The 17656-nt window shown below is 40.5% G+C and overlaps 1 long non-coding RNA gene across 1 annotated transcript in view; it reads left to right on the top strand.

Annotated features, from left to right (window-relative positions):
- LOC114920941 (uncharacterized) overlaps window positions 1–17656 on the top strand; it is a 46642-nt gene that overhangs the window by 12817 nt on the left and 16169 nt on the right. The window contains exon 2 of the long non-coding RNA XR_003809230.2: window positions 1735–1787. This is a non-coding gene — a long non-coding RNA (uncharacterized lncRNA). The remainder of the gene's footprint in view (window positions 1–1734; window positions 1788–17656) is intronic.

The raw sequence follows: 17656 nt of genomic DNA on the forward strand, positions 1-17656 counted from the left end.
ACATACGCAAACATGAACAGACACACACATACCACACACACGCACACATCAAGACAGACAAGTGCTCAAGTACTCCCTTTCTTTAACCCCCCCCCCCCCCCCAGCTGTCAGAGGTGTAAGTTCTTGTAGCTTCGACAGCCTTGTCTTTTGAAGTTTTCTTGGAACTTACAGCCTTCTCCTTCAATGATCATCTTGCAGAGTGAACAAATCCTGCAAATTGTAATAATACAATTGCTTTATAGACATTCATTGAAAACACATGCATTTCATTTGTAAGCTTGTCAGCTCCTTATCTCTTTTATGTCAATATTTGAAATGAACAGCAAAAAACACAAGTTAAAGAAAAGGCAAGGTCATTCTATATTTTCCTAAAAAAAAATAGGTTATTTTGTCACTAAACTAATCATCCCATACATGTACTGTAGTTTGGAAAGGCAAAGTATTTGTAGTGTCAAGCAGACACTGCCCTCTGCTGGAGAGCAAACATAGAAGAAAGGGCAGGTGGACTGAGAAAAGATGTTGGTTTTATTAAGTCACACGCAGAGTAATGAGGAACACATGCAGACAGACTGAAACCCAGGACTGATAGAAATTCTATTGTTATCTCTAAAAGTTGAATACCAGCTGTTACCCCATTAAATGGATGTAATCACTGATTGCAGTGAAGAAAAAGCCAAACCAAACACTGGTGATTAACACTCTGCTGCACCGCATCACATTAAACACAAGGGGCCTGACACACGGGTGCAAGTCTCATACACACAGATTGCATGTGCATGGACACACATGCGCTCACAGAGACACAATCACAGTTAGCCGTTGTCTGAGGAAACGAGGAGCTGTCTGGTGCCATAGCAACCAATGCGGATATCCCACCCTGCTAGAGTGATGAGAAAAAAAAAACAGAAGTGGCAATGACAGATTGACAAGACCTTAATGAGATCCTACTCATAGACATGAACAAAATCTATCTATCTATCTATCTATCTGTCTGTCTGTCTGTCTGTCTGTCTGTCTGTATGTCTGTCTCTCTGTCTCTCTGTCTTGCATCTTTCCGTCTGTCTGTCCGTCTGTCTGTCTGTCCATCTTTCCGCCTGTTTGTCTATCTTTCCATTTTTCCATCTGTTTGTCTGTCTGTCTGTCTATCTACTATTCTGTCCTTTAGCTTCTCTGGCAGTTTGTCACAGTGAGACTAAATGGGGAAGTGGAGGCATCAAAGTGCGACGATGGCGACTTCGGGAAATCTGAAAAAAAAAAAAAAAAAACACAATATAAGAAATAGAATAGCAGAGTGTGGGTGAGAAAAGGGGGGTGAGCTCAAACTCATGGGTTTGGAGAAATGAAACAAGGCAAGAAGAAAAAGCCTCGGACTACTCTCTGGGGCACATCTTTCTGTAACAAGCCTGAAAACACAGAAGCTGCCGCAGTCTGCACCAGCCTGCCTTTCACCAGCGTGACTCCCGTTTGAACTGCAATCTCATATGTAATACTATTATTTTGGCCCATATACCAGATTACATAACATGCCAAGCCAAACCCTGACCTCAATCTGTTAAACAGCCACACTTAGCTGTGATAAAAATATTAGACTTCATATCTGCTCTGAAGCATGTGGAGCACCAGAGCAAAAAATAGTCAGCCATAGAGCATTGTTGTTGTAAGGCAGTGTTTGATGAACTGGCCAGCTTAGTGTTGCACGGATGCTGTATTCATTATTGTTTTTGCCTCCCTTAGGTGGCTGGATGAAATTTTGTATGGCATGGAAAGAAGACATCGTGTTCTAACCGGTAAGTCGGGACTTTGAGCATTAATTCCCGCAGCTGGCCTGCAGGTGGAAGTCACACCCACTGCAGTGTGTGCTCTATACACAGTGTGATAGCACCAAAACCCAAATCTCCACTCCCATTTTTAGCAGTTGTTGCTGCCAGGTTGGGTGTGATGTGACAAAGGGACAGTTTGTTGAGACCCCCGCCACCTTTATACGAGTCTGTGTGAGTGAGCATCTTTGTGTTTTTGTTTTCTCTCAGTGTTGTTGACGCTATTTATGTCAGTAGTGTACAGCAGAGTGACTCACAGCACTGGCATGACCTATTTTTTTTTTTTTTTTTTTTTCGTACCACGGTGTCATTGTGAGGTCTCTGTGTCTCTGTGCACTGCCAGCCTACTGTAAAGCTTTGATGTACTGCCCTGAAGTGGGTCTGGAGAGAGTATGTTCAGTGAATGATTGAGACTTCAGCGAGGCCATGACTTTGACTTATCTTAAAAAAGTGGATTTGATTTAAACATGTCTCTCTTCCTATTATGGAGTGCTATGACCCCTGTTCTGTGATCATCATAAGGCAGATAAACCCTCAGAGTAAGCTTAAATGAACAGCTTTTCAAAATCCCTTTTTCCTTAAAATACTTTATCCTCATATGACCTAGTTTTACCGTTTTGATGATTCTTGTTGGTATAAATTTACGCGACACATTTTGCTTAATACAGCACAAACACAAACTAAGCACAGATCTTTTAGCCATCGGTTTCACTTGACTAACTGAATGAAAATCAAGGGTACTGAAAGGCATCCACTTGCTCCACTGTCCCCATTCTGCCTCTCTGTTACCTGGGATGGCCCCTACTTTCTCCTCCTCCTCCTCCCCCTCCTCCCCCCCCCCCCTTTTACAAGCGCAGTCCCACCTGATGCACACATCTGCTTGCCCACTCATCTACGCCACAGCATTGGTGGGTGATTGGTGGGGGTGGAGTGGGGTCCGAGCGCCAGCCAATCGCGCGCCTAATCGTGACAGCGTTGGAGTGATTTGACACATGTGCTTAACCAATCAGAGAGCACTGCAGCAAAGAAAGCAGTTGTACAAAAAAAAAAAAAAGAGTTGTAAAAAAAAAAAAAAAAAAAAGAAAAGAGTAAGTGCAGTAAGATTTTATTCAAAGAGGGAATTTTCTGTGTGGATGCTGTACCCCTGCATTTCACAGTGTTCAGTATTTGGCTTCAACATTTGAATGTAGTGACAGAAACTCAAGTGAAACAATGTAACATTTCCATATTACAGTAGATGTTTGAATATTCTCTTTGTTTATATGGCAATACCTTTTTGTTTATAAGTTCACACTGTAATTAAAATCAGGCCTACTGTACAATCAACACCTCACCTGCCTGACCTTGGTTGCCTGCGGAGTATTCTTCCTTTCATTATTAAGGGCGGACAAAGGAAGACACATTTGAGAGGGGATCTTTAGTCTCTCCCACTCATTTACTTCTTCATTTCCATCTCCTTTGTATTTAATCTTACTGTTGATCCTCATCTCACCTTGATCTTGAAGAGAATCATATGATTGTCTTGCACAACAAACATGAATGACAGCCACATGATCATCCAAAATGTGACAGCAATCCGTGCTTTTGATTGAGGAGAGGAAGAATAGAAGTGGTAGGGGCACTATGAAAGAGGTCAATCTTTTTCTGCTGTACAATTGACCCATAAAGCTTTATTCCATCAGAGACAAACTTTGATGTGGACTGCATTGTTGCTGTGTTGTACTCCAGCTTTAGTGTCTGCCAAGTCAGAAAAAGCCTATGACTTTGTCTGACACTGTGTGGCAGTACTGTCTTCACTGCTGCAGACATATGCTAGCCAGACAGCAGTAGACAGCCAACAGAGGACCTCTCTATCAGCGTATATGTCACTTTTCCCCCAGGGCTGATGTTCCTGTGCAGTGTAACGAATAAATGAGAGGAGAATGTGTCATGTGAGCTTAAATGAGTTGCTGCACAGCTTTACCTTGTATGGTTCTATGTTGGTGTTGCACCAGATGGACATAAGTTTATTACATTGTTCAAATATGACATTTCAAGAGCACTGTGTATCTTCGAGTCATTTTATTTTGGTGTGATTTGGTGCTATAAAAAAATAAAATAATCTACTGATCTTTTTTTTTGTTGCCAAAAATTCAACAGACGATGCTTGCCTTATCGATAGACATCGGCACATTGGCCAAAACATGTGGCATGCACCAATTTCAGTTGTTGAATCTGGTGTGTTGCATAAAAGGAGCAGTATGTAAGATACCAACTGAATTAACTCATAGAATTTCCCGTAATATATCAAACATGCTTTGTTGAAGTGTTGACTTCTCTGACAACAATGATGCAGCCAATATGTCCGGAACGGTTTGCTTTTGTTTTGACCAGAGGAAGTAGGCGGTTTTAAGGCAACCCCCACAGTCGCTTTGGACCCCCCTCAGATTGCCAGATATGAGACCAGTTGTCACGGCAAACCAACAGGTGTCGCAGGGATGAAAGCAGGCAAGCAAACTGGTTTAGATCTGACTGATTTTCTTCTATATCAGTAAAGCTACTGTCCGCACAAACTGCTGTAATAGGTTCCTTATAATGCATATTCTTTGTGCTCCTTGAAGCTACGAAGACAATGTGATATCCCACCTCCAGGACAATGTTTGAAAAAAGGCCAAATTTAAGTTACCCAAATAAAATTGTTTGTCTAACATCCTCATTCCGGCTTTATTTAGATTTAAGTTTGAAAAACGTGATTGATGAATGCAGCTTGTGTTAGAGTCTCATTGAGGAGGGAGACTGCAGACCACCACTGTCTGTCAGCCCACTGTCTGTCACAGTCTTAGTTCATGACTCACACTGTGATGTACGTGTGTGATTTTTTTGCGTCGTACGCCTGCTCTGGAAACGCTTAGCAGCGTACTGTATTGTGTAGACTTGGATGGATCTGTGTCTCTTGTCCTCATCACTACACGACGATGACAGGGATTGTGATAGATTCTTCCTGATTGTGTGTAATGTGGTTGTGGTCAGGGACGTGATTCATGCTCACCACGAGTGAAAGTTCAATCTGAGTCATCAGACGAACACAATGGTTCAGGAAACCACAGCATTGTCCACACACCCTTATGGTGTAAGCGCACACACACATCGATACATTCAAACAAGCAACACAAAAAAATCAGTTCCTTGATTGATGAAATTAGGGTATTTTTTCCTGCTCATAATGGCTTAGCACAGTCCTGAATGACGTCTCTGGTGGTTCTGGAAAGACACACCTTGGTGACTTTTCTGATTCATAGCTTTGACAAGAAAGTAGAAGAGACACAGTCAGTGCTGAGTCATTTCTCTGAACTACTGACCCACAGTTGAAGAGGAGGACAGTAACACCAGTTGTGCTACTTAAGTCGTGTCTTGATTATGAATAACAACATGTATAGAAAAGCTAATATCCCAATATATATGTACCTACCTCTTTGTACCTGTTACCCCATCAATCAAACAGTATGACAGTTAATTAGTTTCATTTGTTTATCACTCATTTCATAATACAATCATTGTTGCAGTTAAAACTTAACAATTTTGATAGAATTGAATAGAAGACACTGATAGACTGAACAGTTTGTACTTTTTTAATTATATTTTTAGAATTAATAAAGGATGGAGAGGAAACGTGACATGTTTTCAAATGCATGTTTTTTCACTTAACATTGGATCTTAATGGGTTATTGCTAAAACAGGCCATTTGTGTGAATATGTGCTTTTAAACAATCTGTAAAAGCTGTTAAAACTTAATCTTGGTGGAATAAATACAATACCATGTCTTTACCTGTTCAGTTAGCTCCAAGTTCTTTTTCTCATTTGAATATCTTGTCACTGGAAAGAGAGGCAATAATGTTTGTAGACACAAGCTTTGACAGGATGACAGAAACAGACATTCGATTTTGTGTTTGTAATCAATTTGTCAGCGTGTACTTTGAGTCGAACACAAATGTCTCTCAGTCTTGTTACACCACTTTAAATCAAATCTTCTAAACAGGTGTTTGTAAACAGTAAAAGCAAATGAGCCACTAAGTTAACTTTCAAGATCAGAGTAATCCAGCTCTCACCAGGATTGCTAAAATTGTCTTTACAGTTTAATGCATATAAAACATCGCATTTGGAGCGAACAAATATCTATATGAACCAAACACTCAAAATCATCTGACATATTAAATAATATGAAAGTTGATATTTTATGTATTAAGATGACCTTAGTTGTCACATGACCTGTTATTATCACCACCTGTAGACATAGAAAAGTCTTATAAACCAACACTTGACGCTCATCAAGTGAAGAGCAAACCTGCAGAACACGCAATGAGTAACGCGTTGATGACTTTAATGTTGCGCTGGATTACTCTGATCTTGAAAGCTGTTTGTTCCTGCTCTAGTTGCACCCCGGATGAGTAGCACCCATCGATCCTTGAGCCATTATCAAGATTTAAAGCTGCCTACTTCACCCAAAACTAGTTACCAAACTTACAGGACCACAAAACGCTATTAAAAAAAGACAAAGGGAAAAAGACAAAAAGACATGATCAACCTGTCTTCCTTAAAGGGATCATTGTGTATGTTTGAAGAGGGGATGCATGAGGTACTTGTCGATTGTAAGTATATTAATCAACAGAGATATTGGTCAGCTCAGTCCCTCTATTGCTAAAAAGCAGTGCTGGAATGGAAGCTTAGCATTACATAGATTGTAGCAGACAGGGACAAGCTAAAAACAGTGTCAGGTAAATGAACACTATATTGAAAAAATGATCATCGCTTCACTTTCCTGCTAGCAAGCCACTTTGTTTTACTATTTGCACTACCTCCATGTAGCACATCACATATTTGTTCTTCCGCTGGCAACGTGGAAGATCACACAATTAAATAAAATCTTTTCTTAACCTCCAAATTAAATAAAATGAAATAAAGTTTAACAAAATTGGCATCATGCCCCGACAGACTGCTGAAAGAAAAAGCTATTAACACAGATGATAGTGCAACTGAGAAATCATGCAGTGTGGCTGGTGGAAAAAAAGAAAAGATGATTTATAGTTGACTGTCATCTGGGGGCACCTGCACAACCAGCTATCAAGATGACCAATTACCTGTCTGTTAATGCGTCTCCTTTCATACTATACACGCTCAATCACACACACACACACACACACACACACACACACACACACACACTCAAACACACGTGCAAGGAACCTCTGCCACAAGCCTGTTAACACTGACAATGCAGATTATATATAGATCACAAAACCAAGATGGACCATATTAAAGACCATGTTGCAGCACTGTAAAGACTGATGTCCTCTTCAGATCTGCTACAACCCCTCGTCTTCCTGATTATGATCACATAGATTCAAAGATATTGGACCTTTAAGCAAATGATCATTTGTCAGATGAATACTACATTTGAATACAAAATCAAAATCAAAAGCTGAAAATTGTTGAATAAAAAAAATCCAGTTTGGTTTCATGATGCAGGTATCTTTTTGTGAGTTTATTTTGAAGGCATTGCACTTTTAATTTCAGACTAATTTCATAAGTGAATTGCAACTTATTTGTTGAGTCTATGTTTTCAGAATAATTGCTGCCATTTTGTTGATTCAGCTCATTGCCTGTCCTTTCCCTCCTCTGCATCAGACATGTGTAACAGTCTGGTAATGTGTGTGTGTGTGTGTGTGTGTGTGTGTGTGTGTGTGGGTAATATTTGCCATTTTCCAAACCAGAGTGCCCTGCTATTTGTTTATTAAAGTGTCTCATTGACGCAGCTTCCAGAGAGCGATGCCCAAAATGAAAAATAATACCTTGTTATAAGTGAATGGGGTGACCACAGACTGTAGACATTTAGAGGAGGCTGTGTCTGTGACGTCACTGCCTGGTGTCTGAGGAGGAGGATCAAGCCTTCATTTGGGTTAACCCAAAGAGGCAGTCTGCTGTGACAAGATGGTAGGGATGCACATATTGAAAGATCCAGGCAGATGTTTATTCCCATGTTAAAAAAAAAAACTATTAAGCAGATCATACCTGATTCCAAACCTGTTTTGTTTCTTCACATTAAATGTTGCACGTCTCATATATTAGCTATTTGATCTTCCTGTGGATCTGTTGTGCTCTGTCGGATCATTCCAAAATCAATCCATCTATCCATTTTCTGTCTGCTTATCCGAGGTCGGGTCGCGGTGGCAGCAAGCGCAGTAAGTCAACCCAGACTTCCCTCTCCCCAGCAACGTTTTCTAGCTCCTCTTGGGGGTTTCCAGGGCGTTCCCAGGCCAGGATATATAATCCCTCTAGCGAAATCTGGGGTCTCCTCTCCGTTGGACGTTCCCCCGAAAACCTCCAAAGAGAGGCGTCCAGGAGGCTTCCTAATCAGATGCCTGAACCACCTCAACTGACTCCCTTCGATGCGAAGGAGTAGCAGCTCTACTCCGAGCTCCTGACCCTCTTTCTAAAGCGAAGCCCAGTCCCCCACCGGAGGAAACTCATTTCGGCCGCTTGTTTCTGCAGACTTATTCTTTCGGTCACTACCCATAGATCATGACCGTAGTCGAGGTTTGGAACGAAGATCGACCGGTAAATCGAGAGCTTTGCCTTCAGACCCGTCTTTACCACAACGCTTGCATTCCTGTTGTTTATTCCAAACGTGCAGCTTAATCAAACTCTTCATTCATCATCACCCAGCAGAGTTATATAAAAATCAACTTTGTTTATTAATGGACATTCTGCCTTTTCTGATAGTAGAAACAGAACAGAGACAGGAGGAATGGGGGAGTAAGAGGGAATGAAATGAAGCATGTGATAAGGACTCAATGCTGCCAGGTGAAAGCACCCTGCTGCTCTGACGTTTTACCTGTAGCCATGATATTGTGTCTATTTGAATGGCTTTTTTTTTATATATTGTCTCTTTAACATTTTGATTTGAGGAATAGGTCCTACCAGGTTTTATTATAATGCTCTGTAGTTGTCCAAATTGCCCCTAGTTGGTTGAAACTCGATTTCACAAGCTCACCTGTTGATTCCTACATATAGTCCCCTGAAATATGTGAACAGAACAATCGCTTCATAGGTTAAGCACAGATGGAAGCCCTGTTGTGATTATAATAACAGTTAAAATAAAAACTGAGCTGTCGCTTGTACCCTTTCTTCTGCTTCAATTACTCACAGTACCTGACACCATTGTAGTATTGAATGCAATAGATTTCAATCTGCTTTGGAGAAAGGTGCAGGCACTAACTCGATAACTAAGTCAGGCAATTCTAAATTTAAACTTAAATTGGACTACGAAGACAAAAAAAATAACCGTTTGCTTTTTTGGTTAGTTTTTCAGTGATGAGATTTGCTCTTTCTGTGCAGTACCGTTGTTGATTTAGAAACAGATCCAACCCCTTTAAAGTCTTTGGAGACGATCTTTTGAGATGTTTTTGTAGACTTAGCCTTGTCAGCTGTAGTCTATACATTAGAGCAGCCTCTCTTTAAAGCTGGCAGATTCTTGTGGCCAAGCACACCATTAACTGTGGAATTAGAAACCCTGAGAAGTTGTTAATCACCGCAGTCATTCACATTCCACATAGACTCTGCTCTGCTCAGGACCTCCATGAGCCGAGGATGGGGCATGGTCTGGGCCAATGCTATTGGACCCGATGGTCTTTAATTAGAGGGAGAGCTTGGCAGGGACTGATGGAGGAGAAAGGCTCTCAGGATGTGAGTCCAGGGTGAGAGGGTTCACACACAAAACACTGGCTTTTCATCACCGCATGACTCACTCAGTTTGTGTGTAAAGTGCAGTGTATGTGTGGATGCGTGTGCGTGACGCAGAGAAAGTGAGAAAATGTGTGTGTACTGTATGCATGTGTGTGTGTGCACACATGGCTGCGCGTGCGTGCATTTCTTACCTCACTGCTCAGGCATTCCAATAGAGAAAGTGGTGTGAAGAGAAAAAGCGGCTCTCACAGTGTGGGTATTCATGGATCTGGCCCCTGTGGGCCGGTCCGGGCTCCAGTGTTCACAGACAAAGCCTCTCCAGCAGGACCCAGACACACTCACACAGAAAGGGGAGCGACAGAAGGAGAGGGACACAGGATTTGGGGAGACAAGGTTACAAGGAGGGAGAAAATGGAGAAGGGGCGAAAAAGGGACCAAATGTGCGCCAGGTCCTATTCCCATAAAACTGCAGGTGTGATGGATTGCGATTTAAAACTGTACAAACCTGCTCTCCGTTCAGAATGTTTAAAAAAAAACATAGTTGAAATAACTTGTTAATTGCCCTTAGAGTGATATGTTACATATTTCAGACTTAAGAGTTATAACAGTCACAAATGCCGCTTGATTTATTGAAGAAATTGCAATATTGGAAGACACTTGCTCAACCCGCCCCTCACCGTCACCGTCACCTTTATTCTTTTTTTCCTGTGCTGTCTGCGTAGTCCATATATCTACCACGACTCTCCTCCTTAACTGGTCCTGCCTCTGCTTTTTACATCAGCCAATCCTGTCGCTCTCCTGCAGCATTCTCCACTCCCTCCTGCTTTGCGCCAGCAGCTCGAGCTCTAGGATTCCATCAGAGTTTCTTCCACTTGGCCGTCCTGTCACTGCTCCCCTTGCCTGGCCCCTTCCCTAGATCGGGTAGCCTGGTTCACTGTGTCCTTAAACAACCCTTATGCATGTACAGGAAAGGGGCCCCAAAGTGGGGAGGCTCATCTGTAACCTTTCATTTTTTGGGAGACAAACTCATACTAGAACATTTCTACACTGCCTTTTTATTTTCCATGAATGTCATGTTGTAATTTGCATCGTCACCATAGACTATAATATATGTGTTGTCTGTGGAATAGATGAAGAGTAAATGTACATACAGGACTGTACAGTGCAAACATTGGACTGTGCTACAAAGTATTTACCTCATTGCACCAGTGTAGTGAGAGACAGAGAGTCTCTTTTTTGTGAGATGGAGGTGTGACTGTGAGTATTTGTGTGTGTTTGTTTCAGGGTTGGAAATTAGCATCTGCCACGGGCCAAATGCAGGTGTTTTTGTGCAGTGTCAGGTGAATTTGCCCAATCCACCGCCCATCGTGGTGGGTAAATTCAAGTTTCCTTAAAACTCTCAGTAAGTTTCCTCATGAAAACCCTGAAAAAATAAGTCCCTTAGTCTTTAGGTAGCAGCTTTACGAGTTCTGAAAACCTTTTAACAGCGCAGACAAAATACAAGTTTATGTAGGAAATGATGGATTGATTTTAAGATTCCAACTTTCTTCCAAGTGTTTGAGGAATGTCTTGAAGTGAATATTACTTTTAACTAACTACCTCAAACTATCTCAACTCAAAGAGAATTTGCTCCTCCATCCCTCTCTTCATTGATGTTGTGCCTCCTCACATGGGGCGCCGGTCTGTTCTGAGATAGATGGATGGATGGGTGGATGAATTGATAGGTCGAGTGACGGATGGCTACTTGCTAGAAATGGATGGCCTTGTTCAGACTGTGCTGAGTCACAAAGCATGAGTGTGAAGACACCAAAAAATTGATAGCAGACACATGATGTTTGAGATGATGTGTGTAGTATTGTTGTGAATGATTCAGGTAGAGCTAGGCATCATCAGTTTTACATCTGAAGGCCACAGAGATACAACCAACTTGTCACTGTTTGTATGTGTACCAGTAGTAGTTTTCTTCACATGTATCATATGGTTGTTTTCTAGTGATGAATCACTGGTTTTTCACTTGTTAGGGATTTGTATGAGACACAATTTCAACCTCTATTTTGTACAAGAGAGGTGTGTGAAAACTTACCAATAAAAGATGTAAAAGATGTTGTTTCTCCGTCCATTTCCACAAAAGCCATGAAATTAGGGGTGACCCCATAGAGTTAACTCTTGAAAGATTTGTTCCAAAGAGCCTTAGCAGACTGCCAATCTCTCAGTTGCACACAGATAATGACATAAGGATCATTCCATTCCAGCTATATGTGGGTGTTCAATGTCTATTTATACAGTTATCTGTCTGTTATCTCCAAATAAATCATGACTCATAGCCTATCTTAGTAAATATCAACTGCAATACTTTTAATGCAATTCTGAGAATATATCATACTTTTAATCAATGTCCTAAGTGTGTGCGTTAAGAAATCACCACAAGCAGATATCCACTTGTACAGAATGAATTGACTACAAGACTTGGTTTGTCTGCTATGTTGCAAATTAGAATCTGGATCATTGAGCGCAAAAAGAAGAAGATGACATTCGACCATTAGTCGACGAAAGGCAAAATCTAAAGAATCAGGTTCAATTTTGTCAATCCTTAGTCAGGGTCACCCTATGAGATGATTACACACAAAAAGAGGATTTGAGCAAGCTCACTGGTTTAAAATGGACTCCACCAATATAGCTGTACAGTATATGAAATTCTAACAGCTGGATAGATTAGGGGTGTTTAACTTGTGCTATAAATTATTTAAAAAGGCAACAAAATGCATAATTGAGAGATAAAGATGATTTTTGTTAGGAATGCAATACTGTAGTTCAGCTGATTGATGTGTAGCTAAAAAGCTGAAAATAAAGTACTACATTGTCCACCTTGATTGCAAAGCTGAAAATGTAACTGTAGATAATTACAACATCTGATTAATTCACGTGCTGTCAGAAACTTTTACAACCATTCCAGTGCTGAATCTCAAATTAGGTGGATTAACCTTCGAAAATGAAGACAAGAGCACCCTTTGATTGAGTTTGATTTGCAGATGTTTTAGTGTGCACTCCAAGTAAGGACTTATTGAAATCAGCCTACTTTAATGATAACAACAAAGTTGTATCATGAAAGGACCGTTTTGAATTGTAACCCAAGTAAAACTGGGCTTTATAAAAATGAGAAATCTGTTATAGGAGACCAAAAATGTAATGGTGATGTCATCATTTATTATCTCAGTCACACACATGGAATGGCAGTGTTTCCCCTGCCATTCAATTAGAGCGGTGGACTGCTCGGGTAGATAAAGTCTGCAGCAACTTGCTTGCATCTCTAAGCCACATTAAGAGATGCAGTTTGGTTTAAACCTATAAATTATGAAAAATAACCATTGGTCATTGTCCCACTTACAACTGTCTAGAGAACAATGTGGTCCCTGGTCACACTACAAAAATACCCTGACCTGCCTTTTACTCTAATATCCAGATTATGACCGAATGAATGAATGGAGTTATGGGGATCATGAAGTCACAGTAGAAACACTGTCATATGGATTTATGATCCATTTGACTCCTGATCCCCTCAAATCCCTGGTGACCATGAGGCCATGACCCCTGCATCTGCCAGCAGCAGCAGAAGGGGAGGCGAGCTCCAACTGTACCTAGACAGATGCTCTGTTAGATGAAGTAGTGAAACCTCCCGTACAATCTCTACCACTGAAAGTCTCACAGGGCAAGATGAGTCATTAGACATCGATCCTGGCTTCTTTGCCTCCAAGCAGCACAAATGATTTGAAGCAGACACTTGAGATATCAGGAACGGCCCACAAAGATTCTGTTTGGTCTAATACTGCAATGAAATGTGTGTCACAGAGTATAATATGTAGGTCTGGGTCTGGAGCCAAACTTTTGAACTTTATAGTGTTAGTTCAGTAAAGCCTAATAAGGGGTTTCATTTAGAGTCAGTTACAATAGTATGATTTGTTGTTATGTGAGAACTTGTATCAGTAAGCCACTGAGACAGAGAAGAGTTGGATATGTGTTACAGTTAGAAATACACAATGCTTTGTAACTCGTATTGCTGTAATACATGTAAAGTTGCCTTTATATCAATATTATGTGGAAAATAGATTGACAGTATTAACAAATAAGTGGAAAAGTACATGCTGGGGAGCACAAAGCAGCTTCATTACATGTGCATGAAGGTCCAACATCTTGCACTCATGTTGACTCAAGGAGCTGTTTAAACATGGTTAAGAGTACTTTTTATAAGCAGCATTCAACCTAAACTTAATCTCTGTTTCCTCAAAGGGAAATTTGTTTTGCTCACAGGTGACAAGACAAGAGACATGTAGGAAACACAGGCACATAGACTCAGACATTAGAAACAACATTCAATACTTAAATACATCAAGAAAACCCAACAGAAACAACAGAAAACCCAGATTATTAAAAAAGTCCATCAATAAAGCCATCCTCAGTCATCAGGGTCACCATTAGAATTCAATACTTGATGGCCTGACTTATAAAAGAAAGTTCAAATTGACATTTTTCCCCATCTGTCTACCATCCAGGAAATCAAAACTATAATTTGGAAAATTTGGTTTCGTTGCATAATTTTGCACATATTTAACCTTCATGTTTTATTAATTTAACTAGAAGTTACATGTTATTATTATTATAATATATTGTGTCAATGATCAGGGTTTTTGCAGACTGTAGTGTCATTTCTATTTGCTCACAGCTCATCTCTTTATCCTTGAGAAACAAGCTTTGACTTTGAGTAGAAGGAAAATCAAATTGATGATTCAATTAATCATCTTAATAGGATCCACCTTTAAAAAGCTTGAAATGTCAGAGCTATCCTTATATAATTAATATTCTTTCGGACTGGATCTAATGCTCGTGCTATAAGTTTGTGCAGCAGTGCATGAGTACGATGTACGTAAGTGAATCTGTTTGCTTCTCCCTCCTGTGTGTTCTGAAATCTCCTCTGCTGCAGACAGTCTGGGGTGCAGAGATGGTGGATGGTGTGTGTATATGTGTGTGTGTGTGTGTGCGTGTGTGTGTGTGTGTGTGTGTGTGTGTGTGTGTGTGTGCGTGTGCAGGGGGAGGGGGGGGCAGCGGACGTGGCGGCAGGCCAGAATCAATTGGCAGTGTAATGAGATGGCCTGGTGCCAGGTAACCATGGAGCTACCCTCTCTGCCTGTCTACCAGCACAGAGTTCAAAATTAAACTGAATGAATGAAAGCGAGAGAGAGAGAGAGAGAGAGAGAGAGAGAGAGAGAGGAGGGAGGGGAAAGAAGGGTCTGAAATGGCAGGAGTGGAGGGTGATAGAAAGAAAGAAATGTGCAGGAGAGGAGGGAGGTTGATGAGGCTCTGTGGGCTATTTCTAAGCACTGCTGGAAAATTTAACTTCAGCCTCATTTCAAAGGAGGATGATTGAGGGGAAACTCAAATCCACCTGGGATCTTTTTACCCTGGAATATCTGAAAATACTTTTGTAATATACCTGCACTTCCTGCATGTCAGTAAAGAACAAGTGCTCTTCACAAAGAAAGGAAAAGAATGTAACCTCCCTGAGTTTTTTTCCCCCTTGATATTCACGTTGAGCTTCTTCCTTTGCAAGTCTGACGGCATTAGTGGCTTAAATGTTCCTGAAAATCTCATCCTTTCATCCTCTCCTAGACCCACACTCTTCCCCCTGTCATGGAAGATGTGTTAATATTGAGCATTTGGCCGCATTCTTAAAGTGATTAGTTCAAGCCAGTGGATCCAGCAGATGAAAAGAAATTAAGTAATTAATACAGTAATTAGATCTTTTCCTCCTTCCTACAGCTTTACCCCTGCTATGTCATTGTGCTCGCTCCTTTCTTAACTCCCTGTGCATAAAGCATGTTAAGAAGCAGTGTGCCCCCCATGATGGATGGTCTTACTTTGCGTTTTGTCTGCGTCTGGTGAAAACATTTTACTGCAGTGTTGGTAAAAAACGGAAGTACTGTCAAACCAGAAGTATTTATACACTAGAAAGTTTAACCAATATTTTTCTATTAAGATTATAGCCATGTTGAAAGACAAAAAGTAACTTTTCAAGAGTTGTGAAAAGTTTCAACTCAAAGTATTTTCATTAATTTGCCTTTATGTATTAATAAGACTGGCTAACATCATGTGATATAATAATTGAAAACCATTTTCTGACCATTTGGCACACATGACTATAACTCCATAATGGCACTTATGATGTACTTAGATGAGGGTAATGGAAAAAATCGAGATACTAATCTTAGATTCATAGATTCATAACTTCCAAAATAGTTTTTTTGACTAATCAGTCACTCCCTGCTAAGTGCTAAGGCTAGCTCTTTAACTCAGTAGAATGACAAATGGAGCTGCAAGAATTTTAACCAGTCTCACAGATGACTGGAGTAAATCCTGAAGTATGTTCCAATTCAAAAATAGACTTTGAATCATGAATCCAGAATCTTTTTGAATCGAAACTAAATTCTTAATCGAATTGTGACCCCATGAATCGAAATCGAATCGATTCGCGAGACACCCAATGATTCCCAGCCCTAGTAATGTCTACAGAAGTTAATTGACCAAAGACGTTGACAGAGGTATAAAAAAATATATAAAAATTGCACTTTATCAATTTCAACCTCAATTAAATCAGATTGTTGTGATGTTTCATGATGATCATGCTTTTGAGGAGACCAATGGTACCAGGGACAAATTCGTTTTTTAAATCTGTTCGTTCCTGTACAGGGGTAGAGTACGTCTGCGGCCGCATGGCAGCAGTTTGTACTCTGTATAAAGGGTGTGAGTGCGGTCACCAAGGATAGCCTGTGCTTTCTTTGTAGCTCTGGCTCTATGTAAAAGGGCAGGTTCATCCAAACTAGTGCCAGCTATTTTACTGCACATTCTCTCTACTTGTTCCAACCTCTTCCCTTTTATTCAGATTGAGAGACCCAAACCAGCAGATAAAAGAGAAGGTTAATATCATCGTCTTGAATTTAGTAATCCAATAATGGATTTGCTGGCCCCAAATATAAATATTGGAATTTTCTTTTCTTTTTTAAAACGGTGCGCTAAACAGATTTCCATGGTAATTTGCCCCGTGTCAATACTTTAACATTAATCTGGGTAATGCGAACAGAACTTCATATGCCAGAGAGGAGGTTTCACAGCAGGACAAGAGTAGAAGAAGACAGCAGGGTTATGTCAATATAATCTAGAGGGATGGTGAAAGATGCACTCCAGACTGCAGAGAAAGTTTCAATCCTCAGCAATGGATGGACTTCACTACCCACAGAGTCAAACATGACAATTCCTGCCTATTGTATGTATCTACGTGCTACTAGACTCGTACTCGTGCTCATTCGACAGGAGTTTTAAGACTACGGTGGAATGGAAGCTGACTAAAAAGACCTGATTTTGTGCTGCTTGTTGGAAAATGCCACTTTAGCATTTAACAGAAGCTATCACTGTTCTCTGTAAAAGCGTGTTCCCTGTATAAAATCACTTCATATTACACCACTATCCCTCTTAATGTACATTGTAAGAAAAGGGGAAGTTGATTATCTTTAACACACACTGTATTCAAGCTTTAAGGGGTATTGTATCATATCATGATGTATTGTACAATATCGAATCTGGCGTTTTCCAGCCCTGATAAACACTACTCTCAACTTTCATAAATACAAAGCTAGGACTTCAGACTGCGTCACTGCAATAGAATAATTAAGCACATAATGTGAAGCATTTTGATGTGACTCAGGTTTATTGTAGCAGTACCAAAACTAGTTTCATCTAATAAATTCACAATATGGATTAAGGTATGTATACTTTAAAAAGAATAGAAGTGAGTACTAAATCGGCTGTCAAATCAAACATACAAAGCCAGCTGCCATTGATTTAGTTTGTGATCATCGGGCCAGCGTCTTCAATGCCTTTAGAAACTAGCTCAAACAGGGAAGAGCCAGCCACATATCTCAGGCTGGTCGGAGCCGGCTGAAGCAGGCCATCCGTTTGTTTTGTGATGTTTTTCCTGCTGTAGTGAAAGTAAATGTTAGGCATGGCTGAACATAGAGGTTTTATACTGTGTGAGTAAGGACTGGAGTGCTGCTTATCCTGATATGACCTCTGCT

Source organism: Labrus bergylta, chromosome 14 (genome assembly GCF_963930695.1).
Source record: "Labrus bergylta chromosome 14, fLabBer1.1, whole genome shotgun sequence".
Lineage (NCBI taxonomy): Eukaryota > Metazoa > Chordata > Actinopteri > Labriformes > Labridae > Labrus > Labrus bergylta.